General features: G+C 38.5%; 1 pseudogene; it reads left to right on the top strand.

Annotated features, from left to right (window-relative positions):
- The first annotated feature begins 8,646 nt into the window (after positions 1–8,646).
- LOC129647681 (cyclin-dependent kinase inhibitor 3-like) lies at positions 8,647–12,641 on the top strand (annotated as a pseudogene).
- The last annotated feature ends 12,072 nt before the right edge of the window (positions 12,642–24,713 follow it).

Raw genomic sequence — 24,713 nt, 5'->3', positions numbered from 1 at the left:
TCAAATGTATGTAGACCTTAACATAACAAAATTGTTTATAAAAGCATTACAGTGTAGGAAATTTTCTCCTATAATTTGTTCCCATTTCTGTTATATCTATTTTCTATGCCAGATATTCTTAGAAAGTGCCCATTTCCATGATAATTAATTTCCTAAGTGAAGGGGGAAAATGAAAAAAAGAAGAATAAAAAATAATGGAAACTAGCTTTCACCAGCTATAAACAGACATGAAGAGAGTTAAAGTTCACTGTAGAGGCTAATTGTGTTCTCTTCACAAGATGGGAAGAAGGCATCTATGAAGCAAAATTAATTTAGATGAGAGAGAGCTTGTTACTGTAGCTGGTTTAAATAATTCCATCAAGATTTCATGATTAAAATTTGGTACTTATTAATCTTCACAATACAGAAAAAGAAAAGAGGGAAGTCTGCTCAATTAAACAAAGTAAGCTTTCTTTTATATGACAAGATTTTATTTCTCTGTGAGTTTTTTTCCATTTTTTTGTTCTACTTTTCCTCATTTTTCCCCATTTTTTTCCAAGGTGCATCTCAAAAACACAATTTTGGTTATAGCTAAAGGTCTACAATGTTACTACTACAATTTTAAATTGTCCTTGGCACAATCATGCCATTAAGAAAGAAAAATGGAAGAAGGATAATACAAAAGCAAGTGCCAGGGGCTAACACATTTACCAGGAACCAATTCATTAGAAGCTGGCTGATGATCAGTCAAAAGTAAAAATATCTCTTGTGCATAACTTTGATACTCAATCTTAAGGACAAGCTGCTTCTGCCTGCTGACTTGAGAAATCAGCAGTTCTCCTGGCAGGTGGAATTTTCAGAGAGAAACAGTTTTTAAAAGCCAACTTTGTAAACCATCACAGTATACCATGTGTAGCCATCATGGTCAACAAGAGAGTACGAAATGCAGTACTTGGAAGTAATCTCAAAAATGACAAAATGATCTCTGTTCATTTCCATGGCAAACCATTCAATATCACAGTAATCCATGCTTATGCCCTAACCAGTAAGGCTGAATTGAAAGGTTCTATGAAGACCTACAAGGCCTTTTAGAACTAACACCAAAAAAAGATGTCCTTTTCTTTATAGGGGACTGGAATGCAACAGTAGGAAGTCAAGAAACATCTGGAATAACAGGCAAATTTGGCCTTGAAATATGGAATGAAGCATGGCAAAATAGCAAACACCCTCTTCCAACAACATAAGAGAAGACTCTATACAAGGACATCACCAGATGGTCAACACCGAAATCAGATTGATTATATTCTTTGCAGCCAAAGATGGAGAAGCTTTATACAGTCAGCAAAAAGAAGACCAGGGGCTGACTGTGGCTCAGATCATGAACTCCTTATTGCCAAATTCAGACTTAAATTGAAGACAGTAGGGAAAACCACTAGACCATTCAGGTATGACCTAAATCAAAATCCTTTTAATTATACAGCGGAAGTGAGAAATAGATTTAAGGGACTAGATTTGATAGACAGAATGCCTGATGATCTATGGACAGAGGTTTATGACATTGTACAGGAGACAGGGATCAAGACCATCCCCATGGAAAAGAAATGCAAAAGCAAAATGGCTGTCTGGGGACGCCTTAGAAATAGCTGTGAAAAGAAGAGAAGCAAAAAGCAAAGGAGAAAAAGAAAGATATAAGCATCTGAATGCAGAGTTCCAAAGAATAGCAAAGAGAGACAAGAAAGCCTTCCTCAGTGATTAATGCAAGAAATAAAGGAAAACAACAGAATGGGAAAGACTAGAGCTCTCTTCAAGAAAATTAGAGATACCAAGGGAAAATTTCATGCAAAGATGGGCTCACGTAAAGGACAGAAATGGTATGGACCTAACAGAAGCAGAAGATATTAAGAAGAGGTGGCAAGAATACACAGAAGCACTATACAAAAAAGATCTTCATGCCCAAGAAAATCACGATGGTGTGATCACTGACCTAGAGCCAGACATCCTGGAATGTGAAGTCAAGTGGGCCTTAGAAAGCATCACTATGAACAAAGCTAGTGGAGGTGATGGAATTCCAGTGGAGCTATTTCAAATCCTGAATGATAATGCTGTGAAAGTGCTGCACTCAATATGCCAGCAAATTTGGAAAACCCAGCAGTGGGCACAGGACTGGAAAATGTCAGTTTCCATTCCAGTCCAAAAGAAAATACCAAAGAATGCTCAAACTACCACACAATTGCACTCATCTCACATGCTAGTAAAGTAATGGTCAAAATTCTCCAAGCCAGGCTTCAGCGATACGTGAACCATGAACTTCCAGATGTTCAAGCTGGTTTTAGAAAAGGCAGAGGAACCAGAGATCAAATTGCTAACATCTGCTGGATCATCAAAAAAGCAAGAGAGTTCCAGAAATACATCTATTTCTGCTTTATTGACTATGCCAAAGCCTTTGACTGTGTGGATCACAATAAACTGTGGACAATTCTTAAAGAGATGGGAATACCAGACCACCTGATCTGCCTCTTGAGAAACCTATATGCAGGTCAGGAAGCAACAGTTAGAATTGGACATAGAACAACAAACTGGTTCCAAATATGAAAAGAGTATATCAAGGCTGTATATTGTCACCCTGCTTATTTAACTTATATGCAGAGTACATCATGAGAAACCCTGGGCTGGAAGAAACACAAGCTGGAATCAAGATTGTTGGGAGAATATCAGTAACCTCAGACATGCAGATGACACCACCCTTATGGCAGAAAGTTAAGAGGAACTAGAAAGCCTCTTGAAGAAAGTGAAAGAGGAGAGTGAAAAAGTCGGCTTAAAGCTCAACATTCAGAAAACGAACATCATGGGATCTGGTCCCATCACTTCATGGAAAATGATGGGGAAATAGTGGAAGCAGTGTCAGACTTTATTTTGGGGGGCTCCAAAATCACTGCAGATGGTGACTGCAGCCATGAAATTAAAAGACGCTTAGTCCTTGGAAGGAAATTTATGACGAACATAGATTGCACATTCAAAAGCAGAGACATTACTTTGCCAACAAAGGTCCATCTAATCAAGGCTATGGTTTTTCCAGTAGTCAGGTATGGACATGAGAGTTGGACTGTGAAGAAAGCTGAATGCTGAAGAATTGACGCTTTTGAACTGTGGTGTTGGAGAAGACTCTTGAGAGTCCCTTGGACTGCAAGGAGATCCAACCAGTCCATCCTAAAGGAGATCAGTCTTGGGTGTTCATTGGAAGGACTGATGCTGAAGGTGAAACTCCAATACTTTGGCCACTTCATGCGAAGTGTTGACTCGCTGTAAAAGACCCTGATGCTGGGAGGGATTGGGGGCAGGAGGAGAAGGGGACAACAGAAGATGAGATGGCTGGATGGCATTACCGACTCGATGGACCTGAGTTTGAGTGAACTCCGGGAGATGGTGATGGACAGGGAGGCCTGGTGTGCTGCGATTCATGGGGTCGCAAAGAGTCAGGCACTACTGTGTGACTGAACTGAATTTGTATACTCAGCAATTCTGAGGAAAGTGTTGATGTCGTGTTGTTTGTTAATGAAACAAGGCAATGTTTGCCCCACAAAAAGAAATGTCTAAGAAGGGTTTTAGTCTTCAGTTTCAGTTGGAAAGACATTTATCAGACCTATGGGGACCTTGAAGTTCCTCTTTTTCATCTAATAAACAAGAAGTACAAACCAACAAACAAAAATCAGAGGGTATGGTTAGTGGCCAAAAATCATTTTTCAGTCTTTCATCAAGGAAAATGAATATAAACAGATCAGAGGCAAAGAGATCTGAATCCTTCATTGTGAGGAAGAAACAGAAAATCTTATTCATTTGATTTTGGAGCACAGCTTCAGTATTGACTTCCCTTACTACTATTGGCTAGTTTGCCTCTAGTAGGTTTAGACAGAAGATAAGAACACTACTTGTAAGATAAGGTTATTAGTTTATGGCAGCAAGAGTCTCAATAAAATATCAGTGGAAACTCCAGAATTGTTAAAGCTTACCAACAAAGATGATCAAGAACATACTTTTATCTAGATAAAGTTAAAAAAAAAATGAAAAGTTTTATTTAGCTACTGAAGCACTCAAGGAAAACTGTAAGACCAATTTTAATTATGTGAAGAGGCATCATCTTAAAAGATTTAGGTTTCTATGGGCAATTAAGAAGAAAGTCAAGGCCAGTTCTACATTCATTGCTATCAAAAAAGGAAAGTAATTTGGTGATCGGCTATTTGACAACATAATAGGGACCCCTATGCCTCAGGGGCCTCACCATGTTTACCTATGTTTCATTATATCAGTGTACCCCATGTTTCATTACAGCAAACCTCCATACTAAAAGGAAACATCATTTAATTTATTTTTCATCACAGAGTAAATGAGCAAAACACTGAAATGAAATCAATATGAGTTTTTATTAGATCTGAAAATAGATGGTTTAAAATAGAACAGTATTATTGTTACTTCTTTATAATTTGTATTTACGCTACAGCATCCTTGGGGTCATGTATGGGTATGAGAGTTGGACTGTGAAGAAGTCTGAGCGCTGAAGAATTGATGGTTTTGAACTGTGGTGTTGAAGAAGACTCTTGAGAGTCCCTTGGACTGCAAGGAGATCCAACCAGTCCATTCTGAAGGAGATCAGCCCTGGGATTTCTTTGGAAGGAATGATGCTAAAGCTGAAACCAGTACTTTGGCCACCTCATGCGAAGAGTTGACTCATTGGAAAAGACTCTGATGCTGGGAGGGATTGGGGGCAGGAGGAGAAGGGGACGCCAGAGGATGAGATGGCTGGATGGCATCACTGACTCTATGGACCTGAGTCTGGGTGAACTCCGGGAGTTGGTGATGGACAGGGAGGCCTGGAGTGCTGCGATTCATGGGGTCGCAAAGAGTCGGATGCGACTAATCTGATCTGATCTGATCTGATCCTTAGGGCAAACCTTGAGGTAGCAAGCCAATGAAAGACAACAACGTGGGAAGTTTTCTCTCTCCAAGGATGAGTTGGCTGCAGGAATGATAAATTCCCGCTACTTTTCGCTTGAAGTCAAAGTCCCACCAGGAGCAAGCACAGAGAGTAAAGAAAGGCAAGAAATATGACACAGTAGAGAAAATGTTTACAGGAGTGTCATTTCAAATTATAAGGAAGGCAAGAAGTGTGGGTTTTTTTTCTGTGAATCTCTCAGATAACATGATTATAATGCATATATATGGCTTTTATAACACTGAAGAGGAAATTACATCTACATATTAACACAGTATACTCCACTTTTTAAAATGATATCATATATGATGTCAATATGTATTTGATTTTTAACACATGGGATTTATGCTATTGGATGGTTATGACTTAAAAAAATAAAACTCATGATATCCCTGTGTCCCTATATTTAAATACATAATTTAAAGTTACTGTATTTAAGAATAGCTAAAATATGAAACAGATAAAATAATCTGGTGAATTATGCTATTAAAAAATTCTAATATGCTGCCAATGCTGACTTTAGAGAAAAAATAAAATCACCCACTACACATGCTGTGGAATAAATTTTGATGTTTTAAAGTATGACCAGATTTTAGAGGTACTTTTACTTCAATACACCAACACTAAACACTAAGTACTTACAAAATTGCATTTTCCACAAACTGGTCCTAGCTAGAGAATACTAAAAATCAACTAGAGCCATAATGTTTCACTTTATTGATCTCTAAATCAAAGTCAGACATATGATTTAAATAATTTGTAAATAAAATATGTATAAAAACTTATATCCATGAGCCAAGCTTTACTCTGAAGGAAACTGAAATAAGCAAGATTATATCCTGAAAGTTTCCTATAAATAAAATGTGGATAAATATATTAATCACAACTCAAAATAACAATATTTGACTACTGATACTTACTAAGGATTTTTAAGTTGTTTAACATTAGAAGTTGATGGAATATAGACACAATAAGAAATATTTACTAACAGAATTATGATAATATTGAAATGATTACTTTACTATCTAGGTCCAAACATTTTAAATTCATCTCACCTAGGTCAGGATATTTATTTTTCATCACTTTGCTATGTGAAATTAAATGTATTTAATTTCACATAGCAAAGTATATATGTATGTGAATGTATCATGAACATATTATTAAATATTAGATGGAGGGATATATAAAGATCTATGTGTAATCCATTTCATGTTATGTCTATTGTTAATGGAAATAACACCTACCCTCAGGTTTATAATGTATCATTTGCCTATTTATAGATATTGGCTGTATAAAATGTGTAAATCTTTTTTACTTTATAATGGAAAAGTAAATATATGCATATATTAATTAATATACATTTACATGTCTATATGGAGATAAAAATATTTTAAACACTCCAAAATACGTGAGTTTCCTTCCCAAAGCAACTGTGATCAAGTAGAAATCACAGAAAATATTTAAGTAGAAGCACATAGAACACTGAGAAGGTCCATTAGTGGCAGATCTCCCCAAAGGCAATAGAACTTCAAAATGAACATAACTTTTGTTTGCAACAATGGTAATGCTGAGCTTAGAAGAGCTGATGGCAACAGCTTCCCTGGAATTTGCTTGGTTCGAAAAGAAGATAAACTACATTTTTAAGATCTTTACTTTTTAAATTGTAGTGTAGTTGATTTTCTGTGTTGTGCCAATCTCTGCTGTACAGCAGAGTGACTCAGTTATACACATATATACATTATTTTTATATGCTTTTCCATTTTGATTTATCCCAGGAAATTGGATGTAGTTCCCTGTGCTATACAGCAGGACTTTTCTGTTTATCCAATCTAAATGTCATAGTTTGCATCTACCAACCCCAAATCCCTGTCCATCCCTCTCCCTCCCTCTATTTCCTTGGCAGCCACAATCTGTTCTCTATGTTTGTAAGTCTGTTTCTGTTTTGTACTAAGGTTCATTCGTGCCATATTTTAGATTCCACATGTAAGTGAAATCATATGGTATTTGTCTTTGTCTAAGTTAATTCACTCAGTAGGTCCATTCATGTTGCTGCAAATGATATTATTTTGTTATTTTTATGGATGAGTTATAGTCCACTATATATATGTGTATATATATATATATGTGTGTATTTAGTATATATATATGTATTTAGTATATATATACACTAAATCTTTATCCATTCCTTTGTTGATACACATTTATGTTGTTTACATGTCTTGGCTATTGGAATAGTGCTCCTATGAACATAGGACTGCAGCATGCTTTTGACTTATAGTTTAGTCTGGGCATATGCCCAGGGGTGGGATTAATGGATTATATAATAATTTAACTTTTAGTTTTCTAAGGCACTTTCACACTCTTTTCATAGTGGCTGCATCAACTTACATTCCCACCAACAGTGGGAGGGTTAACCGTGTAACAGTAGGAGGGTTCCCTTTTCTCCACACTCTCCAACATTAGTTATTTACAGGCTTTTTAGTGATGGCCATTCTGACTAGTGTTAGGTAGTGCTTCATGGTAGTTTTGTCTGTTTTTTTTCCTAATAATTAATGAATCTGAGCATCTTTTAATGTGCTTACTAGCAATTTGCATATCTTCTTTGGAGAAATGCCTGTTAAGATTTTCTACCCATTTTTTTTGTTGTTTTTGTTATTGAGGTGTGTGAACTGTTTGTCTATTTTGGACATTAAGCCCTTGTTGGTCACATAATTTGCAAATATTTTCTCCCATCCTGTAGGCTGTCTTTCTTTTCTTCTTCTTCTTTTTTTTGGTTTCCTTTGTCGTGCAAAAGCTTGTAAGATTGATTATGTCCCATTTGTTTATTTTTAGTTTTACTTCTATTCCCTTGGGAGACTGACCTAAGAAAACATTGGCAGTATTTATGTAATAGAATGTTTTGCCTACACTCTCTTCTAGGAGTTTTATGGTGTCATCTTATGTTTGAGTCTTTAAGTCATTTGGAGCTTACTTCTGTGCATGATGTGAGGATATGTTATAACTTCATTGATTTACATGAAGCTGTCCAACTTTGCAGCACTACTTGCTGAAGATGAGCTACATTTGCATGAAGAAGTGTACTTTTTTGCCAGTAAATAAAGGAGAATCTTTTGGTTGTGAAAATTTAGCTGGACTGAAAAATATGTTACTCATTTTTACCCTCTGTGTCAGAAATTTCCTACAAATATCATATCCTGAAAACTCTAGTTCATTTAAAGATAAATAAAAAAAAAAAAAAAGAAAAAAGTAGCATGGATCAATAAATACATTTTTCAACCCTGAGGACTGTAGCCCACCAGGCTCCTCTGTCCATGGGATTCTCCAGGCAAGAATACTGGAGTGGGTTGCCATGACCTCCTCCAGGGTATCTTCTTGACCCAGGGATCAAACATGCGTCTTTTATGTCTCTTGTATTGGTAGGCGAGTCCTTTACCACTAGCCCCACTTAGGAAGCCCCATTATTCAAGGGAAGACATCAAAATATGAACATTCACAGGAGTCTGAGAAACGTTGGTTCCAACCCTCTTGGATAACTTTGAGGGATTCACAACTTCAGTGGAAGAAGCAACTTCAGAGAGAACTAGAATTAGTAGAGCCTGAATACATTAACGCATTGCTACAATCTCATGATAAAATGTTAATGAGAGGCAGTGGCCGATCAGAATGTGGGGTGGCCCGCAATGAAGCCACCTAGCTCAATGCAGACAAGTGAGTTTGACTCATCAGAAGAAGAGCCTATTGAAGATGAACAGACTCTAATTTAGATTATCATGGCTACCCTTATCATGAGTGAATTGTTCTCAGTTTCTTGGTTTATGTGCTCTTCCAGTTTGTAAATTTGAAAATGTTAGAAGAAATATCCAAAAAGATACAGAAGAACTAAAGAGCTATAGTATACAAGACATATTTGTTTCTGCACCAGAGGGGAACTGTCAAAATATAGAGCTCCGAACCTTTTGGATCACTACCATCAGTATGGAATTATCACACATCACCATTCAATTTCAGATGGAGGGACTCCTGACATCACCAGCTGCTGTGAAATTATGGAGGAGCTTGAAATTTGCTTAAAAATAACTGAAAAACCTTAATACACTGATATGGAGGACTTGGGAGACCTTGTCTTGTAGCTGTTGTCTCCCCCTATACCATCTGACATAGAATCACCACAGCAAGCCATGACAGCCTGAGGGACATGAGAGGATCTGGAGCAATACAGACCATAAGATCAGATCAGATCAGTCGCTCTGTCATGTCCGGCTCTTTGCGACCCCGTGAATTGCAGCATGCCAGGCCTCCCTGTCCATCACCATCTCCCAGAGTTCACTCAGACTCACGTCCATTGAGTCAGTGATGCCATCCAGCCATCTCATCCTCTGGCGTCCCCTTCTCCTCCTGCCCACAATCCCTCCTAGCATCGGAGTCTTTTCCAATGAATTAACTCTTCGCATGAGGTGGCCAAAGTACTGGAGTTTCAGCTTTAGCATCATTCCTTCCAAAGAAATCCCAGGGCTGATCTCCTTCAGAATGGATTGGTTGGATCTCCTTGCAGTCAAAGGGACTCTCAAGAGTCTTCTCCAACACCACAGTTCAAAATGATCAATTCTTCGGCACTCAGCCTTCTCCACAGTCCAACTCTCACATCCATACATGACCACTGGAAAAACCATAGCCTTGACTAGACAAATCTTTGTTGGCAAAGTAATGTCTCTGCTTTTGAATATGCTATCTAGGTTGGTCATAAGCTTCCTTCCAAGGAGTAAGCGTCTTTTAATTTCATGGCTGCAGTCACCATCTGCAATGATACTGGAGCCCAGAAAAATAAAGTCTGACACTGTTTCCCCATCTATTTCCCATGAAGCAATGGGACCAGATGCCATGATCTTCGTTTTCTGAATGTTGAGCTTTAAGCCAACTTTTTCACTCTCCACTTTCACTTTCATCAAGAGGCTTTGAGTTCCTCTTCACTTTCTGCCATAAGGGTGGTGTCATCTGCATATCTGAGGTTATTGATATTTCTCCCGGCAATCTTGATTCCAGCTTGTGTTTCTTCCAGTCCAGCGTTTCTCATGATGTACTATGCATATAAGTTAAATAAACAGGGTGACAATATACAGCCTTGATGAACTCCTTGTCCTATTTGGAACCAGTCTGTTGTTCCATGTCCAGTTCTAACTGTTGCTTCCTGACCTGCATACAAATGTCTCAAGAGGCAGATTAGGTGGTCTGGTATTCCCATCTCTTTCAGAATTGTCCACAGTTTATTGTGATCCACACAGTCAAAGGCTTTGGCATAGTCAATAAAGCAGAAATAGATGTTTTTCTGGAACTCTCTTGCTTTTTCTATGATCCAGTGGATGTTGGCTATTTGATCTCTGGTTCCTCTACCTGTTCTAAAACCAGCTTGAACATCAGGAAGTTCATGGTTCACATATTGCTGAAGCCTAGCTTGGAGAATTTTGAGCATTACTTTACTAGTGTGTGAGATGAGTGCAATTGTGCAGTAGTTTGAATATTCTTTGGCATTTCCTTTCTTTGGGATTGGAATGAAAACTAACCTTTTCCAGTCCTGTGGCCACTGCTGAGTTTTCCAAATTTGCTGGCATATTGAGTGCAGCATTTTCACAGCACCATCTTTCAGGATTTTGAATAGCTCAACTGGAATTCTATCACCTCCACTAGCTTTGTTTGTAGTGATGCTTTCTAAGGCCCACTTGACTTCACATTCCAGGATGTCTGGCTCTAGGTGAGTGATCACACCATCATGATAATCTGGGTCGTGAAGATCTTCTTTGTACAGTTCTTCTGTGTATTCCTGCCATCTCTTCTTAATATCTACTGCTTCTGTTAGGTCCATACCATTTCTGTTCTCTATCGAGCTCATCTTTGCATGAAATGTTCCTTTGGTATCTCTGATTTTCTTGACGAAATCCCTGTCTTTCCCATTCTGTTGTTTTCCTCTATTTCTTTGCATTGATTGCCGAAGAAGGCTCTCTTATCTCTTCTTGCTATTCTTTGGAACTCTGCATTCAGATGTTTATATCTTTCCTTTGCTCCTTTGCTTTTTGCTTCTCTTCTTTTCACAGCTATTTGTAAGGCCTCCCCAGGCAGCCATTTTGCTTTTTTGTATTTCTTTTCCATGGGAATGGTCTTGATACCTGTCTCCTATACAATGTCACGAACCTCATTCCATAGTTCATCAGGCACTCTGTCTACCAGATCTAGGCCCTTAAATCTATTTCTCACTTCCACTGTATAATCATAAGTGATTTGATTTAGGTCATACCTGAATGGTCTAGTGGTTTTCCCTACTTTCTTCCATTTAAGTCTGAATTTGGCAATAAGGAGTTCATGGTCTGAGCCAGTCAGCTCCTGGTCTTGTTTTGGTTGGCTGTATAAATCTTCTCCATCTTTGGCTGCAAAGAATATAATCAATCTGATTTCGGTGTTGACCATCTGGTGATGTCCATGTATAGAGTCTTCTCTTGTGTTGTTGGAAGAGGGTGTTTGTTATGACCAGTGCATTTTCTTGGCAAAACTCTATTAGTCTTTGCCCTGCTTCATTCTGTATTCCAAGGCCAAATTTGCCTGTTACTCCAGGTATTTCTTGACTTCCTACTTTTGCATTCCAGTCCCCTATAATGAAAAAGACATCTCTTTTGGGTGTTAGTTCTAAAAGGTCTTGTAGGTCTTCAGAGAACCATTCAATTTCAGCTTCTTCAGCTTTTCTGGTTGGGGCATAGACTTGGATTACCGTGATATTGAATGGTTTGCCTTGGAAACGAACAGAGATCATTCCATCATTTTTGAGATTGCATCCAAGTACTGCATTTTGGACTCTTTTGTTGACCATGATGGCCACTCCATTTCTTCTGAGGGATTCCTGCCTGCAGTAGTAGATATAATGGTCATCTGAGTTAAATTAACCCATTCCAGTCTATTTCAGTTCGCTGATTCCTAGAATGTTGACATTCACTCTTGCCATCTCTTGTTTGACCACTTCCAATTTGCCTTGATTCATGGACCTGACATTCCAGGTTCCTATACAGTATTGCTCTTTACAGCATCAGATCTTGTTTCTATCACCAGTCACATCCACAGCTGGGTATTGTTTTTGCTTTGGCTCCATCCTTTCATTCTTTCTGGAGTTATTTCTCCACTGATCTCCAGTAGCATATTGGACACCTACTGACCTGGGGAGTTTCTCTTTCAGTATCCTATCATTTTGCCTTTTCATACTGTTCATGGGGTTCTCAAGGCAAGAATACTGAAGTGGTTTGCCATTCCCTTCTCTAGTGGACCACATTCTGTCAAATCTCTCCACCATGACCTGCCCGTCTTGGGTTGCCCCACAGGCATGGCTTAGTTTCATTGAGTTAGACAAGGCTGTGATCCTAGTGTGATTAGATTGACTAGTTTTCTGTGAGTATGGTTTTAGTGTGTTTGCCCTCTGATGCCCTCTTGCAACACCTAGCGTCTTGTTTGGGTTTCTCTTACCTTGGGTGTGGGGTATCTCTTCACGGCTGCTCCAGCAAAGTGCAGCCATTGCTCCTTACCTTGGCCAAGGGGTATCTCCTCACCCATAAAGCAATATAATTATCTTCATGAGTTCCAGGACAAGCTAGCTACACACCTTTCATCAAGAGATTCACTCTCAAGATCTGTATCTAGATAAAAGAATTTCAAATAGCATATAAATATGACCATGTCTGAAATTTGAGTTCTCTAATAACATTTGTATGGAGAAGACAATGGGAACCCACTCCAGAACTCTTGCTTGGAAAATCCCATGGACAGAGGAGCCTGGTAAGCTGCAGTCTAGGGGATAGTGAAGAGTCGGACATGACTGAGCAACTTCACTTTCTCTTTTCATTTTCATGCATTGGAGAAGGAAATGGCAACCCACTCCAGGGTTCTTGCCTGGAGAATCCCAGGGACTCGGGAGCCTGGTGGGCTGCTATCTATGGGGTCACACAGAGTCAGACACGACTGAAGCAACTTAGCAGCAGCAGTGTTATAAAACTGAAAGTAATGAATGTAAATATACATGTGCAGATATTCCTAAAACTTTTATTGACAAAAAAATATGTTAATGAGGAGTTACTTCTTATGGATTAGCAAAAGTTTCTTGAGATGGAATCTACACATGGTGAAGATTCTGTGAAGATTATTCAAGTGACAACAAAAGATTTAGAATATGGCATAAATTTAGTCGATAAGCAGTGACTGGGAGGGTTTGAAGGACTGACCCCAATTTTGAAACAAGCTTTATTGTGGGTAAAGTAGTATCAAACAGCATTACATCCTAGAGAAAAATCATGAGGGGAAGAGTCAATTGATGCGGCAACTTAAGCATTGTCTTATTTTAAGAAAATGCTACACCTACCCCAACTCTTAGAAAACACTACCTTCATCAAGATCAGCCACCCTGTGGCACCCTGGGAACCCATAAATATCAAGACACAACCTCCACTAGCGAAAAAAAAAAAATTACAACATGCTGAAGGCTCATATGCTGAGAATGCAATGGCAACCCACTCCAGTAGTCTTGTCTGGAAAATCCCATGGACAGAGGAGCCCAGTAGGCTGCAGTCCATGAGGTCGCTGGGAGTCGGACATGACTAGGCGACTTCACTTTCACTTTTCACTTTCATGCATTGGAGAAGGAACTGGCAATCCACTCCAGTGTTCTTGCCTGGAGAATCCCATGGACAGGGGAGCCTGGTGGGCTGCCGTCTATGGGGTTGCACAGAGTCGGACACCACTGAAGTGACTTAGCAGAAGGCTCATATGATTGTTAACCTTTTGAAGTTATGAAGTATTTTTTAGTGAGGTATGTTAATTTTTACACATAATGCTGTTGCACACTTAATAGTCTACAATATAGTGTAAACATACCTTGAACATATGCACAGGGAAACCGAAAATTTAGTGTGACTCACTTTAATGTGCTTTTTTTAATGCCAGGAGTCTGAAACCAAACCTTTAGTACCTTCAAGGTGTGCCTATATGCTAAAGGAACTTATTCAGTTCAGTTCAGTTCAGTCGCTCAGTCATGTCTGACTCTGCGACCCCATGAATCGAAGCACGCCAGGCCTCCCTGTCCATCACCATCTCCCGGAGTTCAGTCAGACTCATGTCCATCGAGTCAGTGATGCCATCCAGCCATCTCATCCTCTGTCATCCCCTTCTCCTCCTGCCCACAATCCCTCCCAGCATCAGAGTCTTTTCCAATGAGTCAACTCTTCGCATGAGGTGGCCAAAGTACTGAAGTTTCAGCTTTAGCATCATTCCTTCAAAAGAAATCCCAGGGCTGATCTCCTTCAGAATGGACTGGTTGGATCTCCTTGCAGTCCAAGGGACTCCAATGCCACAGTTCAAAAGCATCAATACTTCGGTGCTCAGCTTTCTTCACAGTCCAACTCTCACATCCATACATGACCACTGGAAAAACCATAGCCTTGACTAGACAAATCTTTGTTGGCAAAGTAATGTCTCTGCTTTTGAATATGCTATCTAGGTTGGACATAACTTTCCTTCCAAGGAGTAAGCATCTATTAATTTCATGGCTGCAGTCACCATCTGCAGTGATTTTGGAGCCCAGAAAAATAAAGCCTGACACTGTTTCCACTGTTTCCCCATCTATTTCCCATGAAGTGATGGGACTGGATGCCATGATCTTCATTTTCTGAATATTGAGCTTTAAGCCAACTTTTTCACTCTCCACTTTCACTTTCATCAAGAGGCTTTTGAGTTCCTTTTCACTTTCTGCCATAAGGGTGGTGTCATCTGCATATCTGAGGTTATTGGTATTTCTCCTGGAAATCTTGATTCCATCTTGTGTTTCTTCCAGTCCATCGTTTCTCATGATGTACTCTGAATAGAAGTTAAATAAGCAGGGTGACAGTATACAGCCTTGACTTACTCCTTTTCCTATTTGGAACCAGTCTGTTGTTCCATGTCCAGTTCTAGCTGTTGCTTCCTGACCTGCATATAGGTTTCTCAAGAGGCAGGTCAGGTGGTCTGGTATTCCCATCTCTTTCAGAATTTTCCACAATTTATTGTGATCCACACAATCAAAGGCTTTGGCATAGTCAAGAAAGCAGAAATAGATGTTTTTCTGGAACTCTCTTGCGTTTTCCATGATCCAGCGGATGTTGGCAATTTGATCTCTGGTTCCTCTACCTTTTCTAAAACCAGCTTGAATATCAGGAAGTTCACGGTTCACGTATGGCTGAAGCCTAGCTTGGAGAATTTTGAGCATTACTTTACTAGCATGTGAGATGAATGCAACTGTGCAGTAGTTTGAGCATTCTTTGGCATTACATTTCTTTGGGATTGGAATGAAAACTGACCTTTTCCAGTCCTGTGGCCACTGCCCGCTGAGTTCTCCAAATTTGCTGGCATAATGAGTGCAGCATTTTCAGAGCATAATCTTTCAGGATTTGAAATAACTCAACTGTAATTCCATCACCTCCACTAGCTTTGTTTGTAGTGATGCTTTCTAAGGCCCACTTGACTTCACATTCCAGGATGTCTGGCTCTATGTGAGTGATCATACCATCGTGATTATCTTGGTCATGAAGATCTTTTTTGTACAGTTCTTCTCTGTATTCTTGCCACCTCTTCTTAATGTCTTCTGCCTCTGTTAGGTCCATACCATTTCTGTCCTTTATCAAGCCCATCTTCGCATGAAATGTTTCCTTGGTATCTCTAATTTTCTTGAAGAGATCTCTGATCTTCCCCATTCTGTTGTTTCCCTCTATTTCTTTGCATTGATTGCTGAGGAAGGCTTTCTTATCCCTTCTTGCTATTCTTTGGAACTCTGTATTCAGATGCATATATCTTTCCTTTTCTCCTTTGCTTTTCGCTTCTCTTCTTTTCACAGCTATTTGTAAGGTCTCCTCAGACAGCCATTTTGCTCTTTTGAATTTATTTTCCATGGGGATGGTCTTGATCCCTGTCTCCTCTACAATGTCATGAACCTCCATCCATATTTCATCAAGCACTCTATCAGATCTAGTCCCTTAAATCTATTTCTCACTTCCACTGTATAATCATAAGGGATTTGATTTAGGTCATACCTGAATGATCTAATGGTTTTCCCTACTGTCTTCAATTTAAGTCTGAATTTGGCACTAAGGAGTTCATGATCTGAGCCACAGTCAGCTCCCAGTCTTGTTTTTGCTGTCTGTATAGAGCTTCTCCATCTTTGGCTGCAAAGAATATAATCAATCTAATTTCTGTGTTGACCATCTGGTGATGTCCACGTGTAGAGTCTTTTCTTGTGTTGTTGGAAGAGGGTGTTTGGTATGACCAGTGTGTTCTCTTGGCAAAATTCTATTAGTCTTTGCCCTGCTTCATTCCATAATCAAGGCCAAATTTGCCTGTTACTCCAGGTGTTTCTAGACTTCCTACTTTTGCATTCCAGTGGCCTATAAAGAAAAGGACATCTTTTTTGGGTGTTAGTTCTAAAAGGTCTTGTTTGTCTTCATAGAACCATTCAAGTTCAGCTTCTTCAGTGTTACTGGTTGGAGCATAGACTTGGATTTCTGTGATATTGACTGGTTTGCCTTGGAAATGAACAGAGATCATGGGTGGCAGCTGGAGGAGCTACCCCATGCCCAAGGAGTGGTAGCTGCTCTGGCACAGGAAGGCCTAAAGGAGCTACTCCACATTCAAGGTCAGGAGGGGCAGGGGTGAGGAGATACCCCTCATTCAAGGTAAGGGGCAGTGGCTGCACTTTGCTGAAGCAGTTGTGAAGAGATACTCCATGTCCAAGGTAAGAGAAACCCCAGTAAGATGGTAGGTGTTGCAAGAGGGCATCAGAGGGCAGACAAACTGAAATCATCATGACAGAAAACTAGTCAATATAATCACACTAGGCTCACAGCCTTGTCTAACTCATTTAAACTAAGCCATGCACTGTGGGGCCACCCAAGATGGGTGGGTCATGGTGGAGAGATCTGACAGAATGTGGCACACTGGAGAAGGGAATGGCAAGTGATGTGAAGTGAAGTCGCTCAGTCATGTCCGACTCTTAGCGACCCCATGGACTGCAGCCCATCAGGCTCCTCCATCCATGGGATTTTCCAGGCAAGAGTACTGGAGCGTGGTGCCATCGCATTCTCCGGGGAATGGCAAACCACTTCAGTATTCTTGCCTTGAGAACCCCATGAACAGTATGAAAAGCCAAAGTGATAGGATACTGAAAGAGGAACTCCCCAGCTCAGTAGGTGCCCAATATGCTACTGGAGATCAGTTGAGAAATAACTTCAGAAAGAATGAAGGGATGGAGCCAAAGCAAAATCAATACCCAGTTGTGAATGTGACTGGTGATAGAAGCAAGGTCCAATGCTGTAAAGAGCAATATTGCATAGGAACCTGAAATGTTAGGTCCATGAATCAAGGCAAATTGGAAGTGATCAAACAGGAGATGGCAAGAGTGAATGTCAACATTCTAGGAATGAGTGAACTCAAATGGACTGGAATGGGTGAATTTAACTCAGATGACCATTATATCTACTACTGTGGGCAGGAATCCCTTAGAAGAAATGGAGTAGCCATCATGGTCAATAAAAAACTACATTGCTTAGTGAAGATAGTGAAGTCACTCAGTCGTGTCCAATTCTTTGCAACCCCATGGACAGTAGCCTACCAGGCTCCTCAGTCCATGGGGTTTTCCAGGTAAGAATACTGGAGTGGGTTGCCATTTCCTTCTCCAGGGGATCTTCCCTACCCAAGGATCGATCCCAGGTCTCCCGCATTGTAGGCAGACGCTTTACAATCTGAGCCACCGGGGAAGTCTTAGTCATATAAAACATTGTCTCTACTTTAGTCTCAGAGATAATGATTGCACAACAAAATAACTCATTTTGCTCAAGGATATATTTTTCCTTAAACTCTGTACCAATTGTTATATGACAACAGTGTAACCTACTGGAGGACATGTTTCTCCTTCTTAAGAACTTTCTGACTAATCCTGTCCATTTAAAGTGTATGATATAGGAGTGTGTCTGGTTCAGTTCAGTTCAGTTGCTCAGTCATGTCCGACTTCTGTGACCCCTTGAATTGCAGCATTCCAGGCCTCCCTGTCCATCACCAACTCCCGGAGTTCACTCAAACTTATGTCCATCGAGTGGTGATGCCATCCAACCATCTCATGCTCTGTCGTCCCTTTGTCCTCCAGCCCCCAACCCCTCCCAGCATCAGAGTTTTTCCAATGAGTCAACACTACTCATGAGGTGGCCAAAGTATTGGAGTTTCAGCTTCAGCATCAGTCCTTCCAATGAACATCCAGAACTGATCTCCTTTAAGATGGACTGGTTGGATCTCCTTGCAGTCCAAGGGACTCTCAAGAATCTTCTCCAACACCACAGTTCAAAAGCATCAATTTTTGGCACTCAGCTTTCTTCACAGTCCAACTCTCACAGTTCTCACTCAGTCACAACTCTCACTCCAACATACATACATGACCCTGGAAAAAGCATAGCCTTGACTAAATGGACCTTTGTTGGCAAAGTAATGTCTCTGCTTTTCAATATGTTATCTAGGTTGGTCATAACTTTCCTTCCAAGGAGTAAGCGTCTTTTAATTTCATGGCTGCAGTCACCATCTGCAGTGATTTTGGAGCCCCCAAAATAGTCTGACACTGTTTCCACTGTTTCCCCATCTATTTCCCATGAAGTGATGGGACCAGATGCCATGATCTTCGTTTTCTGAATGTTGAGCTTTAAGCCAACTTTTTCACTCTCCTCTTTCATTTTTTTTTAATTTGTTTATTTTTAATTGAAGGGTAATTGCTTTACAGTATTATGTTGTTTTCTAGCAAACATCAACATTAATCAGCCATAGTAAACCAAGTTTTAACTCTGCAAATCAACAGCAATAACAGTAGTCAATAAAACATATAAAAATTAGTATTAAAAATTTCAGGGAGAACATTCCATCTACATTTTAAAAATTACTTCCAAGCATCTCAAAAGCAATTGCTTTCTTAAAGATAATAATAATAGCAAACATTTATTAAACATTACTGTGAACTAGGTATTTTGCTACTTGATTTATATAGGTTATCTCATTTAATTATCAAGTTGAATCAATGGAGTTCTCTCATTAATCTTTTTTTTTAATTTTATTTTATTTTTAAACTTTACATAATTGTATTAGTTTTGCCAAATATCAAAATGAATCCACCACAGGTATACATGTGTTCCCCTTCACTTTATGCCATAAAGGTGGTGTCATCTGCATATATGAGGTTACTGATATTTCTATTGGCAATCTTGATTCAAGTTTGTGCTTCTTCCAGCCCAGCATTTCTCATGATGTACTCTGCATAGAAGTTAAATAAGCAGGGTGACAATATACAGCCTTGATATACTCTTTTCATGATTTGGAAACAGTCTGTTGTTCCATGTTCAGTTCTAACTGTTGCCTCCTGATCTGCATATAGATTTCTCAAGAGGCAGATCAGGTGGTCTGGTATTCCCATATCTTTCAGAATTTTCCACAGTTTATTGTGATCCACACAGTCAAAGGCTTTGGCATAGTCAATAAAGCAGAAATAGATGTTTTTCTGGAACTCTCTTGCTTTTTCTATGATCCAGAAATGTTTGCAATTTGATCTCTATTTTCTCTGCCTTTTGTAAAACCAGCTTGAACATCTGGAAGTTCACAGTTCATGTATTGCTGAAGCCTAGCTTGGAGAATTTTGAGCATTACTTTGCTAGTATGTGAGATGAGTGCAATTGTGTGGTAGTTTGAGCATTCTTTGGCATTGCCTTTCTTTGGGATTGGAATTAAAACACCTTTTCCAGTCCTGTGATCACTGCTGAGTTTTCCAAATTTGCTGGCATATTGAGTGTAGCACTTTCACAGCATCATCTTCCAGAATTTGAAATAGCTCAACTGAAATTCCATCACCTCCACTAGCTTTGTTCGTAGTGATGCTTTCTAAGGCCCACTTGACTTCACATTCCAGGATGTCTAGCTCTAAGTGAGTGATCATACCATCGTGATTGTCTTGGTTGTGAAGCTCTTTTCTGTATAGTTCTTCTGTGTATTCTTGCCACCTCTTCTTAATATCTTCTGCTTCTGTTAGGTCCATTCCATTTCTGTCCTTTATGAGTCCATCTTTGCATGGAATGTTCCCTTGGTATCTCCAATTTTCTTGAAGCAATCTCTAGCCTTTCCCATTCTGTTGTTTTCCTCTATTACTTTTCATTGGTCACTGAGGAAAGCTTTCTTATCTCTCCTTGCTATTCTTTGAAACTCTGTATTCACATGCTCTATCTTTCCTTTTCTCCTTTGCTTTTTGCTTCTCTTCTTTTCACAGCTATTTCTAAGGTCTCCTTAGACAGCCATTTTGGTTTTTTGTATTTCTTTTTCTTGGGGATTGTCTTGATCCCTGTCTCCTTACAGTGTCATGAACCTCAGTCCATAGTTTATCAGGCACTCTGTCTATCTCATCTGGTCCCTTAAATCTATTTGTCACTTCTACTGTAAATCATAAGGGATTTGATTTAGGTTATACCTGAATGGTCTAGTGGTTTTCCCCACTCTCTTCAATTTCAGTCTGAATTTGGCAATAAGGAGTTCATGATCTGAGCCACAGACCACTCCAGGTCTTGTTTTTGCTGACTATATAGAGCTTCTCCATCTTTTGCTACTAAGAATATAATCAACCTGATTTCAGGTTGACCATCTGGTGATGTCCATGTGTAGAGTTTTCTCTTGTGTGTTGGAAGAGGGTGTTTGGTATGACCAGTGTGTTCTATTGGAAAAACTGTATTAGTCTTTGCCCTGATTCATTCCGTATTCCAAGGCCAAATTTGCCTGTTACTCCAGGTGTTTCTAGACTTCCTACTTTTGCGTTTCAGTTCCCTATAATGAAAAGGACATCTTTTTGGGTGTTAGTTCTAAAAGGCCTTGTTGGTTTTATTAGAACCATTCAACTTCAGCTTCTTCAGCATTAGTAGTTGGGGCATAGACTTGGATTACTGTGATATTGAATGGTTTCCTTGGAAAAGAACAGAGATCATTCTGTCATTTTTGAGATTGCATCCAAGTACTGCATTTCGGACTCTTTTGTTGACCATGATGGCTACTCCATGTCTTCTAAGGGATTCGTGGCCACAATAGTAGATATAATGGTCATCTGAGTTAAATTCACCCATTCCAGTCCATTTGAGTTTGCTGATTCCTAGAATGTCGACGTTCACTCTTGCCATCTCTTGTTTGACCACTTCCAATTTGCCTTGATTCATGGACCTAACATTCCAGGTTTCTATGCAATGTTGCTCTTTACAGCATCAGGACTTGCTTCTATCACCAGTCACTTTCACAACTGAATATTGTTTTTGCTTTGGCTCCATCCCTTCATTCTTTCTGGAGTTATTTCTCAACTCATCTCCAGTAGCATACTGGGCATCTATATGTGTGTGTCTGGTAAGTTCTTTCTATTGTTAGTTCTAATACTATTCTCTTAAAATGTAAATTGTGTGAGTGGATCTGGTAAGACCTTTACAACCTTCAGACAGTCTTTTGATTTACTGTAATAGCCAACTGAAAAAACATACAGTTCCCTTGCTAAGACTAGTGAGGGAGGCACTCTTTGTCCCCTTTTTGATGTCTGTGTCAGAGGCTTTCTCTGTCCTTTATCACTGTAATAAAACTTCTGCCACACAGAGGCTCTGAGTGATCAAGCCTAGTCCCTGATCCTGAAGTCAAATCTTCTTCTTCAGAGGTCAGGAATCTGACATCTTTCACCATAAGCTATCAAACTCATAATTACTTGGCTATATAACACTCTTTACTCAGTAACTGATAGAATAAACAGGAAACAAATCAATAATCATATAAATAGAATAAACTGCACTGTCAATAAACTTGACCTGATTGACATAGAAAATATACTCAACAGGAGAATACATATTATCTATGAACACATGGAAGAGTCACCAAGTTAGAGCACATACTGGATCATCAAACAAATATGAATACATTTAAAACAATTTAAATTAAAAATAAAACTAAAATAAAGTAGAAATCAATAATAGGGATATATGTTGAAACAAATCCCAAATAATTAGAAAATTAAACAACATATTTATAAGCAAACCATGGGTCACAGTGTATGTTTCAAAGGAAAAATGTATATTTTGATGTAACTGTAAATGAAAAGAAAATATATCAAAATTGTGAAGTACAATTAAAGTGATTTAGAGAAAAATTTATAGCAAGAAGTATTTATATTAGAAAATAAGAAATAGCAATAAGTAAGTAACCTGTGTTTTTCCTTTTAAAAAAATGGAGACGTAAGAACAAATTAAACCCAAGCAAGGGTAGGAATAATAAAAATTAAAGCAGAAATCAATGATATTGAGACTAGAGAAACAATAAAAAAAATCAAATCCTGGTTTCAGAGCAAAGGGTATTATCAGTGATAAAGAATTGTATTTGATTATAACAAAGGAATGAATTCCTCATGGGACATAACAATCCCAAATATTTGTCCATACAATAATATAATTTCAAAATAAATAAAGCAAAAGCCAATGCAAATTAAATATGAAAATAGATAAATCCACAATTTAGCTTAGAGATTTTAATGTTCTTCCCTTTAAAATTAATAGAATTAAGCATGAAAAATCAGTAACAGTATAGCATATCTTACAACTGACAACACACTGAGATGATGGAATAGAGTGACAGATAATAGAACGCATTCATTCAAATGTGCACAAAGTATTTCCCAAGATAGGCTGTATCTTCTATAAGAACAGTCTCAATAATTTGTAAAAGAATCAAGTCATACAAATTTTAATCTCTAATCACAATAAAATTAAAGTAAAATCAGTAACAAAATGATGTCTGAAACAAGATCTCTCAAAATTAGTTACCTAAATAATGCACTTTAAAATAACGTATGGACCAAATGAGAAATCAAAAAGAAATTTAATGAATATCTCATACTGAATGAAAATGAAATTTCAATATGTCATAATTTGTGAGAATGTGTGAAATGCCATTACATCACTTTGGGAGGAATGTTACAGCATAAATAAATTAGAAGAAAGGTGTGGTTCAGCCAGTGGCCACAACTTCTACTTTTTAAGAAAACAAAGAGCTAATAAACCAAAAGTAAGTAGAAGTAAGAAAGCAAGAAAGACCAGGGTGGAAATCAATGAAATATAAAAGACAAAACCTATAGAGAAAATCAATGAAACCAAAACTTGATTTTACTGACAGGAATGATAAAAGTGATAATCCATCAGCCAGTATAATCAAAACAAAACAAAAACAAAGAGAAAGAGCATAGTTATAAATTTCAGGCAAAGAGGAATGTAGACATTTGATTAGAACTGCATTTATTAAAGAAATTGTATTTGTAATTAAAACTTTCCCACTAAAAAATAATTCTATGACTACATGGCCTTAGTGATAGATTATCAAACCTTTAGTGAAGAAATAGAGCTAATAATAATCAAATTTCCATAACATTGAAAAAAAATGAATAAATGTTTCCCAACATTATCTATGATGGCAGAAATAAAACCAAAGACCTCAAAAGAAAAATAAATTAATGGCCAATGTTCCTTTTAAACAAATATGTGTAATTTGTAAAAGTTTTTTCACACCAAATCCAACTACATATTAAAATCATTAATATAGCAAGTTCAAGTGTTATTAATATTTATTCTTTTTTTTTTTTTTTTTTTTGCTTTCAAACTGTAGAATTTATATAACTGAAACAACAGTTTTGCCAAATAATTCTTGCCCTTGTTACATGTAGGAGACTGGAATGTTGAGCCTTCTCTCCTCAGTTATTTTCTTTTTTTTTTTTTTTTATTTATTTTTTTTTTCAATTTTATTTTATTTTTAAACTTTACATAACTGTATTAGATTTGCCAAATATCAAAATGAATCCGCCACAGGTATACATGTGTTCCCCATCCTGAACCCTCCTCCCTCCTCCCTCCCCATTCCATCCCTCTGGGTCGTCCCAGTGCACCAGCCCCAAGCATCCAGTATCGTGCATCGAACCTGGACTGGCAACTCATTTCATACATGATATTTTACATGTTTCAATGCCATTCTCCCAAATCTTCCCACCCTCTCCCTCTCCCACAGAGTCCATAAGACTGTTCTATACATCAGTGTCTCTTTTGCTGTCTCGTACACAGGGTTATTGTTACCATCTTTCTAAATTCCATATATATGCGTTAGTATACTGTATTGGTGTTTTTCTTTCTGGCTTACTTCACTCTGTATAATAGGCTCCAGTTTCATCCACCTCATTAGAACTGATTCAAATGTATTCTTTTTAATGGCTGAATAATACTCCATTGTGTATATGTACCACAGCTTTCTTATCCATTCATCTGCTGATGGACATCTAGGTTGCTTCCATGTCCTGGCTATTATAAACAGTGCTGCAATGAACATTGGGGTACTCGTGTCTCTTTCCCTTCTGGTTTCCTCAGTGTGTATGCCCAGCAGTGGGATTGCTGGATCATAAAGGCAGGTCTATTTCCAGTTTTTTAAGGAATCTCCACACTGTTCTCCATAGTGGCTGTACTATTTTGCATTCCCACCAACAGTGTAAGAGGGTTCCCTTTTCTCCACACCCTCTCCAGCATTTATTACTTGTAGACTTTTGGATCACAGCCATTCTGACTGGTGTGAAATGGTACCTCATAGTGGTTTTGATTTGCATTTCTCTGATAATGAGTGATGTTGAGCA

The sequence above is a fragment of the Bubalus kerabau genome, chromosome 3, assembly GCF_029407905.1.
Source record: "Bubalus kerabau isolate K-KA32 ecotype Philippines breed swamp buffalo chromosome 3, PCC_UOA_SB_1v2, whole genome shotgun sequence".
Lineage (NCBI taxonomy): Eukaryota > Metazoa > Chordata > Mammalia > Artiodactyla > Bovidae > Bubalus > Bubalus kerabau.
Note: the sequence above shows the minus strand (reverse complement) of the source record. Positions and strands in the feature narration are given on the sequence as shown.